We start from the raw sequence: 26,382 nt of genomic DNA on the forward strand, positions 1-26,382 counted from the left end.
AAATTACTACTGCAAATGTAACCGAAATTACTTTTGCAAATGTAACTCAAATTACCATTACAAATGTAACTAAACATATGACTGCAAATGTCACTAAAATTATTCTAAAATTACAATTGCAAATTTTACGGAAATTACAATACATCACTTCTATATTGCGAATGTCACTGGGATTATTGCACAGATAACTGAAACAACCATTAAAATGTAACCAAAGTTAGGACTGAAAACTAGCTAAACTTACAAGTGCAAATACTGAGGCTACTATTGCAAAACTGAAACTACCGTTGCAAATGTAAATAAAATTACTTTTGCAAACATAATTGAATGTAATATTGTACATGTAAATGAAATTACGATTGCAAATGTGATTAAAATACATTGAGCAAATGTAACTTAAATTATTATTGCAAATATAGGTCAAATTACAAGTGTAAAAAACGGATTTATCCTCGTCCCGAATGTGATGAAACTCTTAACTAAAACTGCAAAATCAATTACAGCATCAAGAACAAAAATTACAAATGGGATATTAAAAAGAAAAAATTCTAAGAGGCGGCAAAAGAAATTGTTCAATAAAAACATGACAAAATATAAAAATGCGATGATATTTTGCAACTAAGTTAATAATACGTTTTACTCTCAAAAGATGCAACTGCAATAGCGGAGCAATCGTGTGCTCTGCTCTGAATGCAGAAATCTACTTGCCCTGAGACAGCCAACCATAACATTTAGATTTGGTTGCTTTTGCAATTCAATTACATTTTACAATTTTCCCCGCTTGATTGTTTTTATTCTCCGTTGCAACCGAACTATACAGAGGTCCATTCCTTTTTTTTACTACGCTTGTCTATAAAGCGGCCTCTTCGATTATCCTCACCGCGTAAAGGCTTTTCAAGCAAATAAACTGCGCTGTCGCAAAACATGCGATAAAATATTTCAAGTTTTGCGAGCACCTCGCTCGGCAAAGCTGCCCGCTCGGGTCCCGCATCTGCAAAAGCTCCCCCCTCGTGTACCCCACCTCGAGTTCTCCACCTCGAGTTACCTCGAGTTACAACACCTCTACTTATCCACCTCGAGTTACAACATCTCTACTTCTCCACCTCGAGTTACAACACCTCTACTTCTCCACCTCGAGTTACAACACCTCTACTTCTCCACCTCGAGTTACAACACCTCTACTTCTCCACCTCGAGTTACGACACCTCTACTTCTCCACCTCGAGTTACAACATCTCTACTTCTCCACCTCGAGTTACAACACCTCTACTTCTCCACCTCGAGTTACAACACTTCTACTTCTCTACCTCGAGTTACAACACCTCGAGTTACCTCATGTTACGACACCTCTACTTCTCTACCTCGAGTAACCTCGAGTTACAACACCTCGAGATACCTCGAGTTACGACACCTCTACTTCTCTACCTCGAGTAACCTCGAGTTACAACACCTCTACTTCTCCACCTCGAGTTACAACACTTCTACTTCTCTACCTCGAGCTACCTCGAGTTACAACACCTCGAGTTACCTCGAGTTACGACACCTCTACTTCTCTACCTCGAGTTACCTCGAGTTACAACACCTCGAGTTACCTCGAGTTACGACACCTCTACTTCTCCACCTCAAATTACCTCGAGTTACAACACCTCTGGTTCTCCACCTCGAGTTACGATACCTCGTGTTCTCTGGCCCGCGCCTCCGAGGCTACAGTACCCACCGGGTGCATCCGTGCGGTGCGCGCTTCTCTTGAGAAGAGCAAAGTGCGATTGCGCCGTATCCTTCCCAACGCATCTCTGTCGACGTAAATTCCAAAGCTGGATGGCAAATCACCCCCCCCCCCTGCCGGTCCTTGCCCCCCCCCCTCCCCAAAAAAAAATAATCATTCACCACCAAAGCCGCACACTGTACACCCGCTCGTCTTCGCCAAATGCCCTCTCCCATGGGGGGCAGAGAAAGGATTAGTGAAGCGTGGTTACACTTGCGTGTGCCTCAATGCAGGGAGCGCAGCGGTGGGCTCGCTGCTGCACGCCTCCACCCCAGGCTGCACACTGCCGCAGCGCTTCGTTTCTTTATTCTGCCGCCCCCTTTCCCGCCTTCCTTCCCCACGACGACGGCGACCCGATATGACCCACTGCACCACAGCGCCGGCACTGCCAGGGAAGAGCCATCCCCGCCCGCCCGCTCCGCTTCCACGGCCGTGGCACATCGCAAGGCAGGGCCCCCGCTTGCTGCTGTGCCATCGATTTGGATTCTTAGCGCGTCAAAATGCCAACGCGTTTCGGCAAAGGCAAGGTGACTGCGCTGAGATTCAAAACAGCAACAAAATAAATAATGTGGCACTGTGGCGATGTGCCCAACTCGCAAACGTAAGGTTTGCGAGTTCAAATCCCGGTACGAGGTCAATAGAACGAATAACTCCTTTGTGGGAAGTCATTAGTGACTGGCCTTTGGAAAGACTGCTCAGTGTTTTTGCAATATATAGAATGAATCCCACCACTGGCTCAGGAATGCCAAGAGAGATGAGAACTACACGATGCTTGTTTAAACATGGAGACTTAATAGTGTCCATAACCCGACTACCCTCAACTCCTATTAGCAGCGGGAGCTGTGGATCCGTGAAACTCCTATTATGCGCAGCACTAGTCTTTCTCTTAACCTTCAACCTATATACGATAATAAAAAGCACCACCATCCTCGTATAGAACAGGATTTTCCAAGGGGGCCCTGGCATTAACGCAGATGGATGGCTTCTCTCTGCATTCATGCAAAAAGAATGGCTTTGGTAAGACGCGTAGTTAACAAGAAACCCCACGTGGAATAAATAACCCTGTACAGTACATTTAGGTTATTGGAGAATTTATGCGCTTTGGCACAATTACAACGTTTCATTGACGGCAGGAATTTAAACCAGCAACCTCCGGCCACTAAAGCAAAGCCCGGCCAATAGCCGTGCTCCAGTTTTTTTTTAAAGCTCTGGGCTTCTGAACAGAGCGTTTTTTTATGTACACCGAAGGCCACGTGAACCCCAATTTCACTTGAAAGAGGACAATACCAGATGGACATGGGTTCAATTTTGTTGAGACAAGTGGGCACCCAAACACTTCCCCGGCTGCCAAAATTGAAGGCTGCAATCTACATGCGACATAGATATTGATCACACCCACTGCAGAAGCGTGGAATTATACCACCAAAGCTCAGGATGGCGAATGGCGTATCACCAGCCTCCCCCCCCCATCATCAACTGAGTAAACTGAGATACTTTGATTTGGACCGAGACACTCAGAAACACATCTTCCCGACCCAAGAGACACACCGGGCAATATTGTTCAATCACCCTCCTGCAGATCAAAAACATTTATCTTTCCGCTTCTTTGCTCGCGAAATGCTCGCCTTTTGGAATTCCCCCCCCCCACCACAACATTTCATTACCCCAAGGCCTTATAACCTTGCTCAATCCAAGAAACGCAATATCTATTATCCATTACACTTTCAGTCGTACCGTGTGTTGCAGGCCGCTTGCCGTTTAAGGGCACTGGCGCCTCTGCTGTGCAACCGTGATAAAAACAAACAAACAAAAAAAGTTGCAAAGGCTCAATCTCAAATGAAGGTTGACTCAACCCATCATCTCTAGAGGGTGGACAGAACATGTACTACTTTGTGGGGAAGAATGCTTATTATAATATCCCCCGCCATAGTAACGTGGAATGTCCATACCACCAACAGAGATTGAGACCGCCCGGCTGAGAATGGAAACAAGCTATGATTTGTTTTAATATGCAGTATTGTAGAAAAATCTTACTGTGCAGTACTGTATAAATGGACACAGAAGGGTGGAGAAGGGTTTGCTTCATTGCCAAAAAAAACTAAACATTTAAATCCAAAAACCAACGGGGCCTTCTGGAATACAAAAGCAGTTTCCAGCAGCATTAAAGGAAGGAAACCCCTGGACCAGTTTTGACTTCTACGAGTATCATGCAGAAGGGAGGACATGGCTCATTAAATAAACACTGCTGGGTTGCCCGATGCTAAGGGCAAGAGAAGCACTCCACAGACACTATGGAGCCATTCATCGTGTCCACATTAATCTTGGCAAAAGGGGCACATGGAGATTTTGTACTGTAGGAGCAGAGCACTGGACTTTTGATCGTGCAAATCATTGCCCATACTGAGCTGACATTCACACCCGGATAATAATTCAAACTCAACACGTTTGTCAATAACACTGTCCAAATAAGAAAAATAATTAAATATAAGTCCGTGTAACACACACATACATGTAAGGGCCCTTCTTTATAGTCGAGAAAGAAATCTGCAATGAAGAAGAGGCCACTTTCCGAAACGTTGTCGATTGTTTTTCTTTTGGAGGCAGTGCTGCTAAAGAAAGCGTTGAAAATGTTGTGCTTTATTGCTCGCGCACCACCGCCGATGCGGTATCACGCAAAAAATATACTCTCATATGGTAATTCTCTTCATTCTACCTCCCATGATGACATTCCCCTCAGCCTCCGCGTTTCTCTAGCTAACGCGCGCACCTCTCAACATACAATTGCATTTAGACGCTTCATAAATCCCAATTACTCTTATATGTGCAGTACTACAGAGTATACGCAGCGCATGAGATCAGGCGACCCCTGTTTGACCTAGACTTCATTAGAGCACTACATTTGAAAAAATATTGCCCATACGGATGTTTGCTTGTTTGTACGTTAGAAGTAACGTGACCACAACGTGATAGACACCACATTTGGATGTACCGTTGCAAATTAGGTCTAATCGTCATTAGATGAAAACACCCAAAACAAGGTCGACCACCGTGGAGATGCATCGATGAGACCAGCTGACGTGCTCACTGCGGAGGAACAAGATGGATTGTGGCATCATTGAGGTAGGCCTTCGTCCAACAATGGAGAGGCAGTGGCTGATGATGATGATTCATAAGCAGAGTTTGGCTATTTGATTATACAGTAATCGATGACTCTACCGAGTATCGGTTCGAATCACTCAACTCATCAGGAAAACGCAAAACAGTTGGATAAAAAGTCTCGCTTCTGTTCCCAGGTGTGCCGCTGGACAGGAGGTGAACGTGTAGGGGTTTGGTGACATCATCGGCCTCATCAGACGCGTCACACTTCTCGTGTACAGGGATGTCGGGGCGGTCACAGTTTTAAAAAGGGGCCCAACTTTTAGGGCCACAAGAAAATTGGATTACGATTTTCAGTCGATTCATTGACTAATCGATCCAGTTTTAATCACAAGCGATGCTGTTCTTCTTGAGCACATATATATGAATGAGTTTGCAGAATACACCGCGGCCATAAAAAGGTGCCATCTGATAGTTTATATTGTAATTGAAGAGTACAGTTTGAGCTGCATAGTTGAAATGTTGGGATTATGTAAAAGATCAAGTGTTTGCCAAAACCACCAAACCAGAGATGTCGGCAGACACATGGGGACTCTCTTAAATCTCAATATGATGTGGTTACCATGACGGACGTGTTTTTAATTGACTGGATTCTGTTTATTTATATATCTTACTGGATAATCCCTCGAGATGGAACATCTAGTTTACAAGGATGTCCAGCGTGTCAAGTTGCAGGTACAAAGCAAACACGTGACGAGAGATATATCCACACATTAAAATCTATGAGTTATCTATATATATAAAAAAGGGAAATTTGTGAATGTGTGTCTGTTCGAAATGTTTAGCATACTTCCCGACATGCAACATGAAATTTTGCATGTGGGTAGTTTCCAGACTGTACACAATGCGAAAAATATAAAAAATTGACTTTTGTATTTTGGGGGGTGGGGAGGGCACAATAATGGATATATTTTGCACGGCCAGTGAGCGGTGACGTCACATCTGTGATGTCACCCGCATGCAGTAACGTCACGCAGTGTGCCTGGTGACGTCACGCACCCCGCCAACCCTCCGCGAAGGCCGCGTATCCCGCACAAATGCGCGGCGTAGCTGTCTCAATTTTATAAGTCAACGCGACTAATTTTAGTTCGCTCTTCAATATAAAGCAGAAGATACATCTGTTTGTGTGGAACGCTGAGCTCTGACGTCATGAAATTTGCACATCTTATGCTGCTGTCTGGGATTTCTAAGGAAACGCGACTATTTTCAGCTCGCCACGTCATTCCCTTACCGAGTTGCCTGCTTAAGGTTCAATTTCCTTGAGTGAAAAACATCCGATTTAGTTAAATTGATTTGTTTAGGATTTTTTCTTACTTGCAATCATCAATTTTTTACAGGGTTTTCCACTGAAATATAAGGGAATATTCAATTAATCCAAGACAAGAATTCAAGTCCCGGGCGAAGCCGGGTAGTAAAGCTAGTAGCATATAATTCTACAATGTCAAACACATTCATACAGCGTCAAGAACATGTACAGGACAGCCAAGGCAGTACGCGCATGAACATCACACTGCAGTCAAACGCATAACACGTGCAGATTTAGAGGAATTACATTCATGATCAAAATCTTCACGCTGTTTAATGTGTTTCCTATTTTATCAACCTAGCTAAAACCGTTGTTTGCTTTTCATTATTTAATAATGGGCAACACCTTTACGAATACCGCGTATAGGTCAAAAATGCACATTTTTCACATAACAGTAACAATAATATAAACTGTAGCTCTTTTTCAATCCATCGCTGGATAAAGGCCTGTCGCCGCATCAATCACAATTATTGTTTTTGACCATACTTCACCACACTGACTAGTCGAAGTTGCTGTGAACGGGTAGGAATGCCCAATGAATGTGCATGGTACGGGACATTTATGACAGGCATCCATTATTCACGGAAGACGAAACGCAAGCAAGCATTAGATATGGGTGTTTTTTATTCTTGTATTACCCAAACAATATTTATCCACGGCAAAGGGGCAATTAAAAACCACATCTGTAAATGTCATTAAAATTGCAATTCACCCGCACAAATCCTGGCTCCTGGATACAGCACATACCCCAGGAAAAACGCGCAAACGTTGGGCCAACACGTTACGCCAAGGTTGGCCGGTCGTATGTTTGAAATCCCCTTACGTGTGCTGGGCTTCATGAACAAGCACGGAGCAGCTCCCGTAATGTACTCAAGCAGCAGCCCCTAAGACCCCCCCCCCCTGTATAAATATGTAGTCACTAGAGGGCGCTATGGCAGTATACAGGGGCTCCTTTACTTACGAACAAGTTGGGTTCCAGGTCTGTTCGTAAGTCGATTCGTTCGCAAGTCTAACTTTACTCCTGTGGATTACAAACATGTTGTACGGCATGTACACTGAACACGTGAAATTATTTTAAAAGCTGTATAATCTCCTGTATATGTAGATACCACTAGTTCTTCATGTTCTGCATATGTAGATTACCACCACCGCCGTCTGTTGTGCAGCGGTTGAACTTACAACTCTCGGTCCAAACAAGCAACTGAACATATGGGCAGGTTTGTATAAAGGTGTCAGTTTTTGTACCAGTCTAAAGGGTAAAAACCTATTACTATATTTTGCCACTGGTAAAGGAGGTCTCATAGTGTAAATGCTTACCCCGAGCTCTCAATACTCCGATAATGAGATGTTTTTGAGTTGTACGCCTTTTGGCGTCATCTGGTCCAACACCAATGGAGACTAGGCTCTAAGAAAAGCTGTCTCGAGTGTGGACCAATCAACTTCAAGGACAGTGCATATCATTATCATTATCATAGTTGTTTATTTTTGTTAGCATTTTGACTGCTTGTGTTGTGGTTATTGCAACATAATGCCTTGTATAAAGGTGTCATATTTGTACCAGTTTAAAGGGTAAAAACCTACTACTATGGACACGTTTGTTCGTATCTCTGAAAGTTCGTGAGTCGAATGTTCCTAAGTGGAGGAGTCCCTTTACCTGTAACTCGAGGGGCACTGTGAACGGATCCAATTATCCGTGGTGGGTTTTTTTCTGCAGAACTAACCCCTTTTATCTGGGGGGAAGCAGTGATGCTGCGGTTTCCACCCTGCACTATTAACCCAGCCACCTCGAATTTGATTCCCAGCCATAAATTACATCGTTGGGGAGTAGTGTCTCAACCAGCCCAGTACACATGGGGACATTATGGGACAGTTTTTGGCCAACGTTGGTCCAACAGTTCCAAACCACTTGCCAACATTGGCCCAATGTCGCAAAAATCACCACACTGACTGGCGTGGTGAAGTATGGTCAAACAAATCCCCACCCAAGATTATGTCCACAGCAAAGATTAAGTGATGAAATCAGCTCGCGTGCAGATGCATGATGGATTGGGGTACATCGCAGGATCGTGAGAGATGGGTGCGGATGGCTTGGAGTGCCCTTCATCCAGCAGATGATCGATCATGTCTGCTGCTGATCACGAATACTATGATGAATTTGCAATCACTGCGAGATGACTCCACTTATTCGCAATGACAGGAAGATCCGATATGCAAGGATAAGGACGAAGAACGGACACTGTATAATACAGTAGTGTAATGTGGCGGCGGTGGCGTGGGAGGAGGGCAGATTTGCCAGGGAAGTGGGGAGGGAGGGAGGTGGTGGTGAGCGAGTGAGCAAAGATACAGACGGCATGCTTGTCGAGGAAGAATGGAGGATGGTGACGTGAGGGTTGCTCGAGTAATTGGGCCAAGCTGCCTTCATTGAACCATTTTCTCGTGAAATGTTCACGGGTGTTCGGATAGTTAAGGTGCAATTCCTAGAACCGCGGCGTTTTCTCTGCCGTCAGCTCGTAATGAACGACCCTTTGTGACAACGCGTGAAAGCGGCTTGCAATGGCGGCGAACTGTCTCGTGCAACCAGTGAAAATTTGTAAAAATTGCCAACGACGATCGTCTGACTGACACGCAAGCAAGATTTTAGCCATTTAACGCATTGTTACCGTGACACTACGCGTACACACACACAGGTTGAGGAGAGACCGGTCTTGTCAGTCAGTCTTAAGACCTCATCAGAGAGCAGTCTGCCTGCCAATCTACCGCATTGCATAAAGACCCAATCAGAAACTGAACTGTCAGTTGACATCAGACACTGGTCTGTAAAGCCATTGTATAGAAAGACCGGTCTGTCAGTACAGTACTGTATATTGTATAAAGGACATGATTAGTAAATGGTCAGTCTAGTGCATAATGACCTCGACCAAACTCCGCGGAGTATTTGAATCTGTTGCACAAAGCCCCCATCAGAGAATAGCCTCTCAGTTGATGTCCCACAGACATTCCGATGGCAACCGAGAGAAAATCAAGATTCAATGTATACAATGTATGCATGTAGTCCTATGATTTAAACTACTGTAGTGCATTACCGAATTGGGGGGGAAATAAGAATTTTAATTGACAAACGTGTACGATATATACAAAAATGTAGGCTATAAAAAAATCTTTGGGCCTTGCAATTTGTTCAAGCCGCTGCATTTCAGCACGGTTGGATACGTATGGTGCGAAAGAAGTTCAACATACAGACAACATACACGCTGTTGAAATGACCTCAGCCAGAGTGAGCTCTAGAGAACCCCCCTCTAGAAGGTAGTTTTGGGCCACAGTTTCCATGCAGGCCAGACGCCTTGGAAGAGGTGTGAGTACCCACCGCTGACCGACCACATGTGGAACTTGCCGATCGACTCGTTGGGGAATCCCTTTATACTGCCAGGTGGAAATAGGTGTGTGGTGGGGGGTAGTGCAGCGGCGACCCGAGTTCGATTCCTGCTCACGGCCAACACCAGTGACGATTATATGAACCGGTCTTGGGCCCTCCGGAGGTGGTGTTGGCCGGCCTTCACAGGTGCTCGCTAACAGCATTTGCCCCAACATTCTGTTCAGGCTATAAGGGGGATCTTTCTGTTTGTACTAAAGAAACTTGCCTTCCCTTTCTACTGCTGTGCCAGGGAGATCGAAGCAAAGACCTCTGGCTGGCAAGTCCAGCGTGATAATCATTACTCCACGGCAGAATTCCCTTAAACTAATGGTCATCAAATGTGTTGATTGCAGTGAAAACCATCCTAGACAATGTCAACGCTGTCCTCCTGTGCGTTAACCATTACACTATGGCAGCATTGCAAGGAAGATAATTATTCAAATGTAAATACATTACAATTGATTGGTTTCTTTGGCCTTTGTTAGGACTATACTCAAGAGTTGATCGGAGCCAATGCCACTGATGTCACTACATCTGTCCACTGCTCCCTTCCTTCTGTAAGATCCCGCAGCAACTGCACGGTTGACACTGCCCTCCAAGACCTGCTGTAACAGCCTCATCACCGCCATCTGCTCCTGTTTAATTGACAGTGTTCCAATGTAATCTGCTGTGTCAAGGTCTGTTTGCAATGGGACCAAACCATATGACAAGGTCATCCCACCTGGCGCAATAAAACTAAATATATTCACTCATCGATTAAAGTCACTATTATATAAAGACTAGCTTTACTACCCGGCTTCGCCCGGGACTTGGATTCACCACGCCCGACCGCCTTTGTCTCCCCAGTGGCGATGTTCACACACCACACCAGTTACTCGTTTGAGGCCGAGTCGACCTAGGGGAGGCCCAGAACTGGTTGAAATAATCGTCACCGGTGGTGGCCGTGAGCGGGAATCGAACTCGGGTCGCCGGGTTCGTAGTGCAGCGCGCTACCCGCTACACTACAATGCGTTACGCTCCCACATGCGCGGGTCACGTGACAGATTTGACGTCACAGCTCACTTGCCGTGCAAAAAACATATGCATTATTGAGCTCCCCCCCCCCCCAGAAGAAAATAAGTGTATATTTATATTTTTTGCATGGTGTACAGTCTGGAAAGTACCCACATGGCAAATTTCAAGTTTGTTCCATGTCGGGAAGTACCCTAAACATTTTGAACAGACACATAATCACAACTTTGCCTTTTATATATATGTAGATGTACTTATATCAAGAATGGCCTACAACCAATTCCCCAGAATGCACCTGATCCCATCAGATTGTAAGCTAAGCTGGTTTGAGCCTGGACAGTGTTTTTATGCGTGAGCACCATAAAAAAACATGCATTCTAACATAGGGCAGCGGGAATACGTTGCAGACAGTACAGAATAATTCCATTGTTATACTGCACTTCTATGGTCCCACATCTGTGCTACACCAACCTCCTGCATCCTACTCATTGCTACACATGAACGCATTATCATCGCTCCACCTCCACAGCAGTCGTCCTCACAGATGTGTTGTTCTCTCCTTTGGCAGCCATTCCAACGCCAGACTTATCCATCAGTCATCATCCCTGCTAGCGGTGTGTCCTGCTCAAACCCAATTAAATTTCTTTTGCCAAGGTGATGTCTCTGATTTGAGTTTGTTCCGCGACCCATGTGCTCCTCTTTTCTGTACTGCATAATCACGCAATCTTGTGAATTACGGCCCAAATCACACACTGGCGAATGTTTATTTCCATCCCATTTTTCGGCTAACACATTGTCAATGCGTATCTGCCACTTCCTCAACATGGGAAAAGCCGCCCCTTTAATCAGAAGCAGTTCAATGAAATCTCCTTCTGCGGACTGCTCTGGAACACACACACACATGCACTGCTCTGCTCTACAAGAGTTCACAATTCATTGTTGGTCCCATGACATGACACAATAGCACAATGGGAATGAATCTGGGGAAATAACCCCGAAAAATATTTAATTAAAAAGAATCACAGCCTTAATAATAACGAATTTTGCCACCGAAAGCCAAGTTGAGGCATTGCCTATCCACGCGTGTAACAGCATGTACAAGAGACTGGCTCTATGAGATTAGCTAGGTTGAATGTAGCCACTGTAAACGCGTGTATATATAGTACACGGGATGTGGCAGTAAAGACATCATGCGTGGCGTGCAAAGCTGCATACAGTAACGCTCCAGGCTGCACTGTTAAAGGGGCAAAATACGATTAAGTCAATGGCCTCTCTGTGTGCATTAGCTAGATTTATTGCCTGTCTGTGTTAATGTGTATACACATGTGTATGTACACATGTATCTATATAAACCGTGCGTTAGAATAGTACCTCGAAGTACTGCGTACGTGTGCATGTATATGCGTACGACATATCTACCGAATGCAATATACTGAATATTCATGCAGTGGTGTGCGTGAAATTGTGCACAGCTTGACATTGTCTTCATGCAGCAGTGGCTGTATGGGTTTTCCCTGGCTTTATGTGGGTTCGGTTTGTGCCATTTCGCGTGTGTGTGTGTATATACAGCTAATCTATCTTTACCCAAATTCGCGAAATGCGGTTTCAATCGCGAACCGCGATTCGCAGAAGCGGGCGGAACTAACACGGAGCTGCGGCAGCAGAGCTGAAAGGGAAGCTCAGAGTTAAGATTTTATTCTATAGAACTGTGTTTGTATATCACACTAGCGCAGATGAGCTCACTGCGTTGATGCGACTTGTTTTGTAGAAAAGTATTAAGCTTTTTTTTTAAGACTTGGATATTAAGTCTTCTAAAAAATGCAACAAAATCCTTGAACATGGGCCTATATTCATGGAATAGAGTCGATTTTTGTTGTTGCAAAAATCATAACCTTACAATACGCAAATGTGTCACGGATTATTCATTGCACCGCTCGTCACGTACCGAGCTGACCCTTTAATCCGCAGATTTGTTTTTGTTGTTGTGGCTTAATGGAATTGCCCGGCTCTTTCCTCCCATTATCCGCAACGTATCAGCACCAACATGTTGTTTATTTTACTTTTATTAATTTGAATGTTTTACCTACGTGACTTTACCGAAAAAAACCTAAGAATATGAATATGTTGTTGCCGATTATTCGATCAAAACTTACCCCCATATCAACACAGATTTGGGGATTTCTGCTGTAGTACTGTACTATAGTTGTGGTATCTGAACCGGTCCTGGACCTCCCCCTAAGTTGACTCAGCCTTACATGATTACCTGGTCGCTTTACGTAGTTAAACACAAGGACTGCGGAGGTAAAGGTGGCTCGCAAGTCATGCTGTTGGCCACACCACCCCGTAGTGCGCGGTGCTGGCCTTAATAGCTGCTCACTGACAACACTTTGCCCATACTCTTACTGTTTTCGGTAAAGTCACGTAGGTAAAAAATGAAATTAAAATTAATAAAAGTAATAATAGAAATAAAATAATAATAAATCACGTTTCGGAGGCAACACAAGTCTCCGTCATCAGGTGGGACCGTCACAGCTAGATTTGCTGTATCAAGTGAGGCAGGGATTCCAAGATACAAGTTCTTAAATACAAGTTAAGGGGGAGGAGGGGGGGGAGCTTATGATACAGTATATTTAGCTGTGACGGTCCCACCTGATGATGGATACTTGTGTTGCCTCCGAAACGTGATTTTTTTATTATTTTATTCATATTATTACTTTTCTTAATTTTAATTTCATTTTTTACCTACGTGACTTTACCGAAAAAACTAAGAGTATGTATAAATCCTTGCAGTCACGAAAGCTTCAAATCTAGAATTAACACTTTGCCCCAAAAGCCTGCAAAAGCAAAACGAGGAAAGTTGGTCTTCATTATTTTGCATACGCTTGTCCAAACGTTGCGTGCTGTAATTGTGTATGCGCTGTATACATTGCAGAAGACTGTCGTAAGAATGATTCTGTACTGCTGTATTCATCACAATAATGTAGTACGGCACTGTAATTTGTCTTTTGTACGTTTACGCTTGAAGCACCGCATGTTTTGCACGCATTAATGTTCTGTAGTAAAAATTATTGTACGCATGTACAACAGTTATAAATACTGCATTGTGCATTGCATGACACATTTTTCAGTAAGTAAACTAACATTTAATTCTGTGGAGTGGTTCTGTAACCTATGGCCGTGGAATTTCAATAAAAATGTTGTAGTCATTGGATCATAATCTTGGTACTCGCACACAATAGATTTCTCCTCGCATATGGCTGCTAGATGGCATACGTAAAAGGTCATGAATTGTACATTAGAAAATCTACTAAACATGTTTGAAAAAAATACTTTTGGAGGGTGTAAACACAACGAAATGTATAAAAGATTGCAGCTGCAATATGGTGACAGCTGTATGAATAGTGGCAAAATAAAAAAAATGGGTGGAATGGGTGGATTGACACAAAAAAGCCTTGTCTTTGCCGTGTAAGACTCTGGCCAGCAGATTACAACAAACGCACTCCTGTTTGCTTAATGGCCTCGAGTTTAAAATGTTGGCGTGCCACGGTCACGTTCTCGACAGAAACTCCACTTTACGTGGATTACCAAAGGAACTGTTCCCACACATATCCATATGACTGATGATAAGTCCTTAATTCCTACATGCCTGCCATCTTAAATCAACAAGAGCCACCACTGGCTGAGGTTGAAACATCAACTGGCCGAACCCATCTGTTGTCACAAACTTTTTCACATCCTGTTTGCAGCTGTTCCACCCACTTATAAAATGTTGCCACGATCCATACATTTGCCACCATATTGCCATTTCATTGTTTCATTTCACTGTTTAAAAAAACAACTATATATGTCACAAGAGCCTACTGTGCTCTGGCACACCGATGAGTTTCCGGGTTGTACATGCTGTTTATGTGTGTGCGTTGAACATCTTTCGCACCGTATGTAGCCAACCGTGCTAATCGGAGGTGCTATAATGGTGTCTGAAGTTTGGCTTAATGTCCTGGGAAGGGAACAACCTGAAAACACATCGGAGAGAGCTATAAAACACAGCTGCGATATCTATGCAGGAGGCCACTGCTTTTCTTATTTGCAAATGTGCAAGGGTGCTGCCATCTTTGATTACAGAATATATATGCCATCTAGTGGCAAAATCTCGAGTGATAAAAATATTGCACACGAGTAACCGGGTCGTGCCTCATTAACTAGACACGTTTTAACCGAGATCGCACATGATACAGAGCAACAGAGACAAAGTGGTTTGTGCACTGCGCTACGAAACCTGAATTCAATTCCCAGTGACAGCTCACACCAGTGGCAAGTGATCATGAACAGATTCTGGGCCTCCCTCAGGTCGACTGGAGTTTTAAATGTGTACCTGGTGTGCTGGATAAACATCGGCACCTGGAGAGCGAGACGAGGTGGAAAGGCGTGGTTGCTGATCGTGCCTCGCCCTCCTGCTCCCGATTGACCTTACTAGGTGCTCACTAACAACACTTGCCCCAACAGTCTATTGTTTGTATGTTCCGTAATAGTATTTGTGTGCTACAGTGCTGCGATGGCGTTATCAGCATGAGGGCTTTGTGACTGCAGACCCTGCCAAGTTGTTATTATTGCTGCGCCCGTCTTGTGCATGCCATGCGGGGCTGTGGAAAACCTGTGTCACATCCCAAAGCTTCCTACGACCACCACCACCACCATCATCGCCACCACCACAATCTCCCCTGGCCCCTGGCTCCACGGAATGAGTGATGTTTCAATAGGCCCACCCAATCACCCAGCCATCCCATCCATCAGGCACATTACGCACTTGATGTTTTCCTGCAACTTCCTGCAATTGCTTTCGCTTCCCTTTTAAATATCGTGGCATTAAGGATCCAGCATGTGTTCTACTGGAAAATATTTACTTTGCACTGTACAGCGTGCTGCAATTCATAACATAGGTACATTACATAGCAACAGCATGTTACTGTACTTAATCCCGCCATTATATTACGAACAAGTAACCAACACACCTCGCCTTGTCTTCCTCCCTTCTGCCAGATCAGCTGCCAATCAACATCAAGTCTCCAACGGATTGCTCTTAGTCTCATCCTAACAACTATCTGGCTTTAGATATTTACACAGTCGATGTATCCTTTAAGGTCCTATTTCAGTGTCGCCATCAGCAGGCTTTGAGTTGTGTTCAACAATTGACGTGTCCCTTGTGACACAGCTGACAAAGTCCTTCAAGGGTGGATCTGTCTCATCATAATCATCATCATACCACCAGGCTTTTGGTCTTCCCCTTCTTGATCGTCAGCGACCTGTGGGTGTCCACTCCAATGCCCGTCTCGGTAACCTGCCCTCCTCCATCCTGCACATGCGTCTCGACCCATCGCAAACCTCCGCTTTCTGATCACATCTACAACTCTTCCCTGCCACAATTCTCTTCTAAACCTCCACGTTGCTTATCCTACCCTGCATTCATCTAGCAGTGGATTGCCAAAGGCCTATAAATTATTATTAATAAGGAAAGCACACTCTATTCACAAACGAATGGAATACACGATAGGCATTGCCAATTACCTAATCCATAAGTAATGTATTGTATACTATAAGGGAATTAGCTCATGTGACAATAATACAGTAAAATAATAAAAATAAAACATAATAAAATAATTCTCACGACGTTTCGGCCACAACGCAAGCAGCCGTCCTCAGATGGAGAACAGGTCTGTCGAGAAGAGGACGGCTGCTTGCGTTGTGGCCGAAACGTCGTGAGAATTATTTGATTATGTTTTATTTTATTATTTTATTATTTCCATTCTATGTGACTTTACCGAAAGAACCAAGAAGATGAATCCCTGCAGTCACGAAAGCTTTAAATCGAAAAATAATACAGTAGTACGATAACCTCAGAGTCTCAATACTATTTCAGGTGCTGCATTTGGCCAACTATAATTATTATTCGTGTGTTGTGATGAGGTGAACAAACACGAATCCGCGTGTGCATCATCAACACCGACGGCTGCGACCGCGGTTCATGGGCCCGGCAACGTCGACAGGTCACGGCGATGAGGGCCAATGGACGAGAGACGGACGTGACGGCCGGCACTGCGTTGACCCGAGCGGCAGCTAAAATGAAGAGCGAGTGAGAAGAGAGCATGGGAATAGGACCATCGCCGAGACGGAGAGAGGTGAGCTCAGCTCATGCGCGGCAGGGAGAGAGTACGACGAATTGTGGCATCACAGGACTCTCGAGGGACGGCGACGGTGTGGGGAGGCCTTCATCCAGCACATGTTGATAATGATGATATACACAGGAGCAGCTATGTGTGGACTGTGTTTTGTAAATGGGGGGGGGGGGGGGGGCACAGTAAGTGGATACGCAGGGTGGGTGTGGTGGGGTAAACTGTGGGTATACCCACCTCTTGCAAGACTTCGGGCCAGTGTGGAAGAGCAGTCCAAAAATACCCTCTAGACTCTAGAGCAGTGGTCTTCACTGCAAGGCCCGCGGGCAACTGGTGGCCCCTGGTGGCCTTTAGCGAGGCCCCCCGACAATACACAAATGTGGCGACATCCCATCATGGTGTCAAACCCCAATGGCCCCCCTCTGAAAATGAGTGAACACTGCTCTCTCCATGTACTCTCTAGAGGTGCTCTAAAGAGCTCCCTCTAGTGGATGCCCTTCCAGCAGTAGTGGCGTGAGCGAGATATTGCAGGGCTGCACCTTTTTACCTCGTCACTATGTGCCCAGGGCAACGGTGCACAAGAGCCAGATCTACATTACAAAAGATTTCCCATCTCCACGGGCTCTCAAACGGTTATAAAGTTCATACTATGTAATGTTGATGCTTCCCAGATCTCCTTTACAAAATAAAACCATCTCAAGGGGGCCCTCTCACCTGATTATAAACAAGGGTCTTGCATCAACTGCTTACTTCCCACAGATCTCCACTTGCAAAGGAGACTTTCTGTCTCAATACACAAAGCCGGCGCATTGTGTTTGTCCCACAAATTGAAACCCAACTGGCACGGTTCAACTGCAGATGTGTACACATAGACACACAACACACCACACACACACAAGAGCTCATTCTTATCCAATGACGTCAGCCCTGCATTGCCACGGCCAGCACATGTGACTGGTCATCATGAGCAGCAGCAGCAAGCAAGCAGCACAAGACTAACAAGCAGTAGTGGAGTGGAGTTTTGCTCTCATTCTACCTTGCTGCCTTCCCAGAATGCTGGAAGTGCCCCGAAAAAGAGGTTACTTACACGGGTTCGGGCAAACGAAATGCGTGCCTCTCCTCTTTCAATGACACGTCCCCGCCAGAGTTGTTGGGAGCGGACCGAGTTTTCCAGATTAAATATTAACTGCAGATTAAATCCAATGGGGCGAATGCTGTAGCGTGATATGCATTGCTGTGTACTTGAATGTCACCACTCTGTGCTGCATTGTTACGACGTTAATGCGAGCACAACGCTTCGGGTAAACTAGATGTTAATTATCATGGAACTAATGTACACAGTACATCACGTGGGGGAAGCCCTCATCCAGCAGTGGATTTACAAATGAGTCGACAGGATGGTCCAGACGTGTTGTGACCCCCCCCCCCCCATTTAATTTTCTAAAACGTATTTTATTTTTATAATATTGATTTAAACCAAAGGAACAACAATGTTAGGGCTCAATTAATTGGGTGTCAGAAGACACCTCGACCACGGTGTACATGACAGCACAGCACACAGATTGCAGTCTTATTTAGACACACGCGTACTTAGGACATGTATTAAAATGCAATTATTTAATATGGAATAAAGTCATAAAGTGCAGGAACACTGCAATTAGCAGTACAATACTGTACTGTAATACAGTAAACAAAGTAATTCGATATTTGGAACAAGATCAAACTGCACCTCGGTATGTATTTGTAACATCTGCAAAAATAAAATGACAACGCTAATCTTTGACGTGATGCAATATGAAACACTACGAGTACAATTACGATGTATATTTCTAAATACTGTATAATTATAGAATAAAATACAATGTGTACATACGTAAGGAGCAATCATAGCAAAAGACAACACACTTACAATGATGTACTGTATTGGAAAACTGAACGCATGTATCAAATATATATGATCGAATTAGCTAATAAAAGCAACTTGCTGTATAATGTTTAAAGATAAATTAAGCTACTTATTCCATTCCGTTATAGTAAGTAATCTTACTGTGACGTACTACCAAAATACAGTCATGTAATATACATATTATGAGCAAATTAGTTATAATCCTATGACAATTCAATACACAATGTAAATACAGATACAGTGTCGGATATAATTAAAAGGTAGATATTATTTTGGGTTAAGTGATAAACACCGGATTGTATTCTCTTAAACATAGCAACCGATGAGCCACCGATAGAGACTTTAAAATATAAATCTGAAAATAGCACGGCAGCTAGAAATAAACATTGCACAACCTAAACCAGGGGTCGGCAACCTACGGCTCCGGAGCCGCATGCGGCTCTTTACGGGCTACTTCTTGACGATATGTACGTGAGTACAGATGCATTGCGGCTCTTGAAATACTGAATTTTGTACCGAATTGGAAAGAAATGGCTCTTCTTGTTATTTTGGTTGCCGACCCCTGAACTAAACGAATTAAACATTTGTAACAATAATCAGAGATGGGTAAAGAATGCACACAAATTCACAATGATTGGTCAACACACACACACCGCTGCACATGTAAATACTATATAAACTAGAGCAATAGTGATTAAATATACACTACAACTGCAATATAAATACATTGTAACCACGATAGATAGATTTAAAATACATTGCCATAAACGAGTAACAATAAATAGAAATTGTAGTCACGATTCAGAAATCGCTACGGTACCACACAAACACACAGGGTACAAATGTTTTATTTTTTTATGAATTATATTACAATGCTATGCATTTTGCTTCGCATCTAAAAACATTGCAAATTATATACCGCATGTATTGTACAAGTTATACTGCCTTTATATTGCAGAACCTACAACATCGCGAGGCTTGCAATGTAAAACAAGCACCGTCATACACTGTGGCATGCGAAGATGTATCAACGCGTTCTAGCACCTATAACAACACGCCGTATAACACGATGTTAAAAACAAACCACGTTACTACACTATAGTGATAGTGCATTAGACAATCGTATGTAAGATGAGAAAGAGAGACAGATTGAGAGATGAGTAGTAGTTGAGTTGATGGGGTGGGAGGCTGTCAACTGGCACGTACCCCATGCAGAATGTAGAGCCGGTGGGAAGAAGAAGAAGATGATGACGATGGCTCCCATGATTTGAGACGAAGAAGAAGATGATGAAGAATAAGAAGAGTCGATTGTCAGGAATGATTCTCAGCGAAGATCTGCGTCTCCCCCCCCCCCCGCGTGGCCTGGCAGAGCTGCTACTGAGGCCGCTCGCCCCAGCGCATCGAGCCCGTGACGAGGGCGGTGGTGGTGGGGGGAGTGGGGGGTCTACATGAGCACACGTGGGTTTACCTCTCTGTGTGTGTCACTGTGTGTGTGTCACTGTGTGTGTGTGTCACTGTCACTGTGTGTGTGTCACTGTCACTGTGTGTGTGTCACTGTGTGTGTGTCACTGTGTGTGTGTCACTGTCACTGTGTGTGTCACTGTGTGTGTGTGTCACTGTCACTGTGTGTGTGTGTCACTGTGTGTGTGTGTCACTGTCACTGTGTGTGTGTCACTGTCACTGTGTGTGTCACTGTGTGTGTCACTGTGTGTGTGTGTCACTGTCACTGTGTGTGTGTCACTGTGTGTGTGTGTCACTGTCACTGTGTGTGTGTCACTGTCACTGTGTGTGTTTACCTCTCTGTGTGTGTCACTGTGTGTGTGTGTGTCACTGTGTGTGTGTGTCACTGTGTGTGTGTGACTGTGTGTGTGTGTCACTGTGCGTGTGTCACTGTGTGTGTCACTGTGTGTGTCACTGTCACTGTGTGTGTGTGTTTACCTCTCTGTGTGTCACTGTGTGTGTCACTGTCACTGTGTGTGTGTTTACCTCTCTGTGTGTGTCACTGTGTGTCAGTGTGTGTGTGTCACTGGGTGTGTATTTGTTTACCTCTCTGTGTGTGTCACTGTGTGTCACTGTGTGTGTGTGTCATTGTCACTGTGTGCGTTTACCTCTCTGTGTGTGTCACTGTGTGTCACTGTGTGTGTGTGTCACTGTGTGTCATTGTCACTGTGTGTTTACCTCTATGTGTGTGTGTGTCACTGTGTGTGTATTTGTTTACCTCTATGTGTGTGTCACTGTGTGTCACTGTGTGTGTGTCACTGTGTGTGTGTGTCATTGTCACTGTGTGTGTATTTGATTACCTCTCTGTGTGTGTCACTGTATGTGTGTGTTTACCTCTATGTGTGTGTGTCACTGTGTGTGTCACTGTGTGTGTGTTTACCTCTATGTGTGTGTGTCACTGTGTGTGTCACTGTCACTGTGTGTGTTTACCTCTATGTGTGTCACTGTCACTGTGTGTCACTGTGTGTGTGTCACTGTGTGTGTGTGTTTACCTCTCTGTGTGTGTCACTGTGTGTGTCACTGTGTGTGTGTTTACCTCTCTGTGTGTGTCACTGTGTGTGTCACTGTGTGTGTGTTTACCTCTGTGTGTGTGTCACTGTGTGTGTGTTTACCTCTGTGTGTGTGTCACTGTGTGTGTCACTGTGTGTGTGTGTCACTGTGTGTGTTTACCTCTCTGTGTGTCACTGTGTGTGTGTGTCACTGTGTGTGTGCCACTGTGTGTGTGTCACTGTGTGTGTGTGTGTCACTGTGTGTGTGTTTGTGGGGAGCGGTAGTGTAGTGGTTAGCGCGCTGCGCTATGAACCCGGCGACACGGGTTCGATTCCCGCTCACGGCCAACACCAGTGACGATTATCTCAACCGGTCCCGGGCCTCCCCTAGGTCGACTCAGCCTCAAATGAGTACCTGGTGCGGTGTGTAAAAATTGCCACTTGGGAGACAAAGGCGGTCGGGCGTGGTGATGGCCACCCACCCCCTCGTGTACCGTACCGGCCTTCATAGGTGCTCGCTAACAGCACTTGCCCCTACAGTCTGTTAAGGCTACATGGGGGATCTTTTATCTTTGTGTTTACCTCTATGTGTGTGTGTCACTGTCACTGTGTGTGTGTGTGTTTACCTCTGTGTGTGTCTGTGTCACTGTGTGTGTGTGTGTGCCACTGTGTGTGTGTCACTGTGTGTATGACTAGCCCTATTGGTGTGTGTCTACACATCAGCACCTCTATGTGTGTCACTGTGTGTGTGTGTTTACCTCTATGTGTGTGTGTGTCACTGTGTGTGTGTGTTTACCTCTATGTGTGTGTGTGTCTGTGTCACTGTGTGTGTTTACCTCTATGTGTGTGTGTCACTGTGTGTGTGTGTGTGTCACTGTGTGTGTGTCACTTAGCATGTGTTTACATCTGTGTATGCGTGCTCGCATACAATGCATGCCTAGCTCTATTAGTGTGTTAGCATGCTAACATGTGTCTGTGCGTGTAAATGTTGACATGCATCAATGTGTACCGTATATGTCCATACGTGTCTATATACATGCCGACACCATCACTGTGTATGAGAATATACAATTGAATGTAAATGTGTCTACAATGTGCATGTGCCTGCGTGTATGTCTAAAAATCGGCATATGTGTGTGTCGTGGACGTGTGCGTGTGTGTCTATCTCTACATGTATGTTGTGTCTATACAGTTGTTATCTTTGCTGTGCATGCGTGTCAATACCGGTGCAGCTACACACGTATGTATCGATACACGTGTGTGTGTCCATACGTGTGAATGTTTACACGTGTTTATACGTGTGTGTGTGCCTTACGTGTGTGTCTCTACGTGTGATGAAATGTGTACACGTGTCTATACGTGTGTGTTTAGACGTGTGCCTATACTTGTTAATGTTTACACGTGTGTGTGTGTGTGTCTATACGTGTGTGTGCCTATACGTGTGAATGTTTACACGTGTCTATACGTGTGTGCGTGTGTTGCATCTCTCACCCCCACAGACGGTGGACGACGTGCGCTCTGCTGTTGCTGATGATGCTGTTGCTGCTGCTGATGATGATGATGCTGCTGCTGATGATGCTGCTGCTGATGATGATGCTGCTGATGCTGCTGCTGATGATGATGCTGCTGATGCTGTTGCTGCTGATGATGATGATGCTGCTGATGATGCTGCTGCTGCTGATGATGATGCTGCTGTTCGCGTGTCGATGGAGGCGAGGGGGGATGGCGCCGCCTCCTCTCTCGCTGCTCTCGGCAGCAGTAAGCGACTGCTGCTGCTGCTTGTTGTTGTTGGGCTTCGAACGTGCGCGTCGTCGTCGTCTCTGTTGTGTCTCGCCCGCCATTCGCATCACACCGCCGGCTTGTAGAGGACAGTGGTGGTGGTGGTGGGAGGCTGTTAGACACGCAGCACACAGCATCACACACACACACAGCACACACAACGTCATCATCGTCACACGCACACACAGCACACATACATATAGCACACACACAGCGCACACAGCACACAGCGCACACACAGCACACACGCACACACACACACAGCGCACACACACACAGCACACACAACACACAGCACACACACAGCGCACACACACAGCACACACAGCACACACAGCGCACACACACACACAGACGCACACCGCACACACAGCACACACACAGCGCACAGACACAGCACACACACAGCACACACACACAGCACACACAGCACACACACAGCACACACACACAGCACACACACAGCACACACACAGCACACACAGCACACACACACAGCACACATACAGCACACACACACAGCGCACACACACACAGTGCACACACACACAGCACACACACAGCACACCGCACACACACGCACAGCACACACATACAGCACACACACACAGCACAGCACACACAGCGCACATACACAGCACACACACAGCACACACACACCGCACATACACAGCACACACACACAGCACACACACGTGCAGCACACGTGCAGCACACACAGCACAGCACACACACACAGCACACACACAGCACAGCACACCGCACCCACACAGAACAGCACACCGCACCCACACACAGTACACAGCACACACACAGCACATACACGCAGCACACACACAGCACACACAGCACACACACAGCACACACAGCACACACACACAGCACACACACAGCACACACACAGCACACACACAGCACACACACACAGCACACACACAGCACACACACAGCACACACACACACTGCACACACACACACAGCACACACACAGCACACACACAGCACACACACAGCACACACACGCAGCACACACACAAACAGCACACACACAAACAGCACACACACAGCACACACACACAGCACAAACACACACACAGCACACACACACAGCACACACACAGCACACACGCAGCACACACACACAGCACACAAACACAGCACACACACACACCGCACATACACAGCACACACACACAGCACACACACGTGCAGCACACGTGCAGCACACACAGCACACACAGCACACACAGCACACACACACAGCACACACACAGCACACACACGCAGCACACACAGCACACACACACAGCACACACACACAGCACACACACACAGCACACACACACAGCACACACACACAGCACACACAGCACACCGCACTGGGTAGGGCGAGGCGGAGTCAGGGCGGGTTCCGTCTCGAAATTCGGGCCGACGGAATTCCGCGTTGTGGTGTTTTCGGGGTGGTTTAGGGGTCCACCCGGCGTTGCAGTGGCCCGCAAGAATCAGCCATGGTCGATCCACTGCTGGACCAAGGCTTACAAACTCTGGGGTGGTGATGGGGAGACTGTGATTGTACATCAGTTGGGTGGTGGTGGTGGGGGGGAGACTGACTGTGATTGAACTTCAGTTTGGTGATAGTGGTGGTGGGGAGACTGACTGATTGAACTTCAGTGGTGGTGGTGGGGAGAGACTGACTGTGATTGAACTTCAGTTTGGTGATGGTGGTGATGATGGGGAGACTGACTGTGATTGAACTTCCAGTGGTGGTGGTGGGGAGAGACTGACTGTGATTGAACTTCCAGTGGTGGTGGTGGAGAGACTGACTGTGATTGTACATCAGTTTGGTGATGGTGGTGGGGAGACTGACTGTGATTGAACTTCAGTTTGGGTGGTGGTGGGGAGAGACTAACTGTGATTGAACTTCCAGTGGTGGTGGTGGGGAGACTGACTGTGATTGAACTTCAGTTTGGTGGTGGTGGTGGGGAGACTGACTGTGATTGAACTTCAGTGGTGGTGGTGGGGAGACTGACTGTGATTGAACTTCAGTGGTGGTGGTGGGGAGACTGACTGTGATTGAACTTCCAGTGGTGGTGGTGGGGAGACTGACTGTGATTGAACTTCAGTGGGGTGATGGTGGTGGTGGGGAGACTGACTGTGATTGAACTTCAGTGGGGTGGTGGTGGTGGTGGTGGGGAGACTGACTGTGATTGTACTTTAGTTGGATGGTGGTGATGGGGAGACTGACTGTGATTGTACTTTAGTGGGGTGGTGGTGGTGGTGGGGTGACTGACTGTGATTGTACATCAGTTGGGTGGTGGTGGTGGGAAGACTGACTGTGATTGAACTTCAGTGGGGTGATGGTGGTGGTGGGGAGACTGACTGTGATTGAACTTCAGTTTGGATGGTGGTGGTGGAGAGACTGACTCTGATTGTACTTCAGTTGGATGGTGGTGATGGGGAGACTGACTGTGATTGTACTTTAGTGGGGTGGTGGTGGTGGTGGGGTGACTGACTGTGATTGTACATCAGTTGGGTGGTGGTAGTGGGGAGACTGACTGTGATTGAACTTCAGTGGGGTGATGGTGGTGGTGGGGAGACTGACTGTGATTGTACTTTAGTGGGGTGGTGGTGGTGGTGGGGTGACTGACTGTGATTGAACTTCAGTTTGGTGATGGTGGTGGTGGGGAGACTGACTGTGATTGTACTTCAGTTGGGTGATGGTGGTGGTGGGGAGACTGACTGTGATTAAACATCAGTTTGGTGATGGTGGTGGTGGGGAGACTGACTGTGATTGTACTTCAGTTGGGTGATGGTGGTGGTGGGGAGACTGACTGTGATTGAACTTCAGTTGGATGGTGGTGATGGGGAGACTGACTGTGATTGTACTTTAGTGGGGTGGTGGTGGTGGTGGGGTGACTGACTGTGATTGTACATCAGTTGGGTGGTGGTGGTGGGGAAACTGACTGTAATTGAACTTCAGTTGCGGGTGGAGGACGTGGGGAGAAGGCGAAACCGGCTCACAAAACTCACTCGCCACTTATGTGAGCCGTGCCAGAAAATTCAGCTCAGATGGGGCCGCCGGGTTCATAGTGCAGGGCGCGCTAACCACTGCGCCACCACTCTCCAATTCCCCCCCAGTATATGTAAGTGCACACACGTGTATGTCCGTGTACATGCATACATACACTTTTATATACAGTATACACATACACACGCATTCACTTACACTAAGAAACTTCATACAGTATATAGTGCTGTAATGTGTTTCTATATAAACCATCCTGGGTGAATGTTGTATCTTATAATGATGTTATATAAGGGCTAGAGAACCGATATTTATATATTTAGAACACACGTACAGCTAGAAATACAAAAAAAAACAACAATTGTGA

The 26,382-nt window shown here is 45.7% G+C and overlaps 1 protein-coding gene across 1 annotated transcript in view; it reads right to left on the reverse strand.

Moving 5' to 3' along the window:
- Nucleotides 1-20,198, reverse strand: part of LOC144945911 (uncharacterized) — a 92,668-nt gene extending 72,470 nt beyond the window's left edge. The window contains exon 1 of the mRNA XM_078874548.1: nt 19,929-20,198. The gene's annotated coding sequence lies outside the window, so the exon portion shown is untranslated. The remainder of the gene's footprint in view (nt 1-19,928) is intronic.
- Nucleotides 20,199-26,382: the final 6,184 nt, after the last annotated feature.

The sequence above is a fragment of the Lampetra fluviatilis genome, chromosome 39 (assembly GCF_964198595.1).
Source record: "Lampetra fluviatilis chromosome 39, kcLamFluv1.1, whole genome shotgun sequence".
Classification (NCBI taxonomy): Eukaryota; Metazoa; Chordata; class Hyperoartia; order Petromyzontiformes; family Petromyzontidae; genus Lampetra; species Lampetra fluviatilis.